Source organism: Poromitra crassiceps (assembly GCF_964638095.1).
Source record: "Poromitra crassiceps genome assembly, chromosome: 13".
Taxonomy (NCBI): Eukaryota; Metazoa; Chordata; class Actinopteri; order Beryciformes; family Melamphaidae; genus Poromitra; species Poromitra crassiceps.
In genome coordinates, this window is record NC_139644.1 from 12,948,399 (window position 1) to 12,952,429 (window position 4,031).

Here is a 4,031-nt window from a genome sequence, read left to right on the forward strand (position 1 = left end):
TAATAGATAAAGGAGTGAGGATAATACAGTACATGCTTTGAATCCCTTAGTTTGAGCTATGCAGTGTTCTAAGCAGACCGGATGACATGCAGCAGATGATAGAACACTCATCCATAGGGACTTGACACTTGACTTGGACTTGTGACCAAAGACTTGAGACTTGACTTGGACTTGCAAAAAAATGACATGAGCATCTCTGCGGCTTGCAGAGGTTGTCGTCTTCTGTGCAGTTTAAGCAACATGGAGGACCTTGCAATTACCAAACAGTAAAGTGCTTTCATCTCTCTCCCCTGCAGTGACAGGATTAGGACGAGGACACACAAATACACACAAATACACACAAACACACACACACACACACACACACACACACACACACACACACACACACACACACACACACACACACACACACACACACACACACACACACACACACACACAAACACACACACAAACACACACACACACACACACACACACACACTGATTCCACCCTCCCTTCAAAAATCACAGAGAAACATGCATACTGTTGCCCCCCCCCCCCACTCAATCTGCATTCTGGTTCAGTTCAAAGGAGTCGGAGTGAGGTGGCTGTCTGCACTACTATCCCAGTTATTAGCTTGGCCCGCCATCTGCAGTGATGTAGTGAGGAGAGGGCTTCATGAAGGGGATGGTTATATTAGAGATGGGCTGTCTGGCCTTTGAATTTCACAGCGGGGGACCCGAGCGCTTTGATGTGGATCACACTGCTATATCACATGTGAGAGGTAGAGGGAGCCACTGAAACACTACAAAAGGCCAGGCCCAACCGAGACCAACTAGGAGCATTAACTAACACACATCATCTTTCTTTCTTTCTTTCTTTCTTTCTTTCTTTCTTTCTTTCTTTCTTTCTTTCTTTCTTTCTTTCTTTCTTTCTTTCTTTCTTTCCACCTCGAAGACAAACAGTTGTGATGATCAAAGAATTGAATCTACTCAAGACATCCTCATGAAGCGTAACTCCATGCCAGAAATACAGCAGCAACATATAGCCTCCATCACCCTGCAGAACATACAGCAGCAATATAGCCTCCGTCACCCTGCAGAGCAGCTGGCTGATCATCGTCTAAGAGCCCAGACACACCAAGCTGATAGTCGGCTGTAGGCTATCTCTGGGCCGTATGTGAGCGTCTGTCACATGCTCTGTACTGGCCCCGGCTGGAGCTGGATAATAGTGGAGAACACATATGAGTCAGACTAAGTTTGACACACAGGAAGTGTAAACACAATCAGATCTTCAGATTGTGTTTACACTTCCTGTTAGTTCCTGTTAGTTACTCACCTGGGGCCAGTTGCACCAAGTGGTCTTAACTATGCCTGGTCGTAACTCCTACGTCGGTCTTAGCTTAAGACCAGTCGTAAGACCACTTGGTGCAACTGGCCCCTGTAGTGCTATTTATCCATCTAGATCGCTTTATGTAACATTTTCTTGTTTGGGAAGGAGCGCTTTGGACTGTTGTTTGTTTCAGGTGCTCTTTGGATAGAGGGATTCGCCTATGGGCGTGCTCTGTACTTAGGGGGCGTGCTCTGTAGGGGCGTGCTGTGTACTGGCCCCGGCTGGAGCTGGATAATATTGGATGATATAAAAACACAAGAGCTCAACGTTCTTACTCTTTATTGACCTTTTTTAAAGTGATGCCACATCTTAAATATGAGAAACAACTGACCCAATCCCAGGATGTACACTTATTTGATTGTAATGTGTACTCACGCTTGCCTGCAGATGGTGCTGCCGTGCAACATTCAGACACCATATCTCGGCATAAGTGCTCAGTTGCTGTTTTCAGTGACTCAATATTGAAGCTGGATTCATAAATGGACATTTATTGATCAAACTGTAACTTCATCTATAAGCCATTTTCAAGCAGTTAGTTAATGATTAATTAAACATTAATTACTTATTACTTATGATAGATGTTAGAATCATATTAGTCCATCCATTTATAAACATGTTGAAGCACCTAATCTAAAGTCTAAATCTAACTTATTCCATCTGTTAGTACCAACTAATGTTTTGCAAATGACTTATATATTTTGTATTCCTAGTTTATACTGTAATTCAGATATAAATGTTGAACTAATATAGGCTAAGTAAGTACTAATGATGCACTAATCAAATTCTAAACATCTATAATCTATAATGATCAATGTTTAATTCATCATTAACTGCTTCTAAAATGGTTATAGATTAAAGTTATTTGAAATGCGCTATGATCAGTGTTGCGCAAGTTACTTTCAAAATGTAATATACCGTACTACATATTACTAGTTACTTTGATTTGAAAGTAATAAGTTACTTTACAATATTACTTTCTGTGTCGACTAACTCGTTACTTATTACACTACTTTTGCATTACAGTGCTCTGTTGCTCTGTAAATAGTTTACTCTTGTGATCAAAAACACTGATCCAAAGCTCAGTTCTGAAGCTATTCTGTAAATTTGGGGGTGGGGGGGGGGGGGGGGGGGGGGCAGAGTCACTATACCCTCTGAAAAAAGGTAGACTACACCACTGTGAGTCTGCATGCTTAGTCATTCAGTATTGACATTGATGATCTCATCTAGCCTAATACCTTCATTAGTGATTATTGTGATACGGCAAGAGAACGGTGTATCTCACCTGACACCCCTGTGTTCTGTTCTCACAGGATTCATGCACAGTTCCTCTTGATGTAATCATCTCTACCCAGTAGGTGGCAGTATATCCAAGCAAATATAACGAGATGAAATGAACCAAGATTCGGGTGGATTGGGTACCAGACACATATGCCTGGTGGAGATTTGATTTCCCGCTGGTAGGTTATGCTGTCAGCTATTTTTACACTCTCTGGCATCATTTCAGTAATGTCATCATCATCATCATCATCATCATCATGTGTGTCTTATCTATGTTTTCGGCTTTAAGTGGTTGAAATGGCAATATCAATATGGCATATGAAACCGGTGCTTGCTGAAAGCTGTAGGCTAGTAGTATGACAGGATAGGATGAATCTTTGTGGTGGGGGATTCGTGTCATTTAACGTCTACTGTCTCTGCAAATCAATGCCATGACGCAATTGACACGTTCCTGCTGCAATAGCCTATTTTTACGATGATAAAATATGAATTATTCTCTGGCATGGACGGTGATGGGCTGATTGTGATGGTGTGAAATATATGATTTAAATCGGAGGAGGGGGTGTGGCGTTGACTAGGCTATCTCATTCACCGAACACAACACACGCCCAGCAGGTCTCGTGTATTTTTAATCCATGCCTGAGCCATGCATGGTGGCGTCTGGTGGGGTCTGAAGCCGCGATAGGCCTATGTATGTGTGGTGGGATTAGATCTTTGATTATTATTCCCTGGCTCTTGTTTGCCGTGCAGATCAGCTCTGCTGCCGCCGCCGCCCGCCTGGCTGCAGATTGCGTCCCGCAGATTGAAGGCAGGCTGGATGCTGTCAGCTCTCCGTCCGGACGGTCCGTCGGTATCATACAGCAAACCAAGTCGATGGCGTCCACATGAAGATGCGATATGGCGAGATCAAGGTGCGTTGGCTTCGTTTGAATCGTTTCCTTCACTCAGACAGTTAGACTATCAGCTGTTTTGTCCCTGGCTCCAGTTCACCCCAGACAGACGTTGAGCTAAAGCCGAGATAGGAGGAGGACAAAGGGGCGTCTGTCAGCAATAAGAACCGTTTATATTGTTGTGGATGAAGTGTAAATAGAACAGGGCTAGGCTACAACAACAATGTACGTAGGCGTTGGTTAATCAATGTATCCTACGTCCTACTAGGTTGTCACTGTGCTACAGGTTATAATGGGCTACAGTAGCCATATCTACAGCTGAGGGCTACACTTCCCTATTAAACCATTGTTGTTAAGATGTATAACGTTAGTAGTGCATCTCATTCATAGGCTATATGGACTGACAGGTTATTCACTCTGCCATGTGGGATGGATTTAATATAGGAAATGAATGAATGACACCGTCTGGATCAGTGGTTCTCAAC

The 4,031-nt window shown here is 43.2% G+C and overlaps 1 protein-coding gene across 1 annotated transcript in view; it reads left to right on the forward strand.

Moving 5' to 3' along the window:
• Positions 1-3,421: 3,421 nt before the first annotated feature.
• tex2 (testis expressed 2) overlaps positions 3,422-4,031 on the forward strand; it is a 52,515-nt gene continuing 51,905 nt past the window's right edge. The window contains exon 1 of the mRNA XM_083649920.1: positions 3,422-3,567. The gene's annotated coding sequence lies outside the window, so the exon portion shown is untranslated. The remainder of the gene's footprint in view (positions 3,568-4,031) is intronic.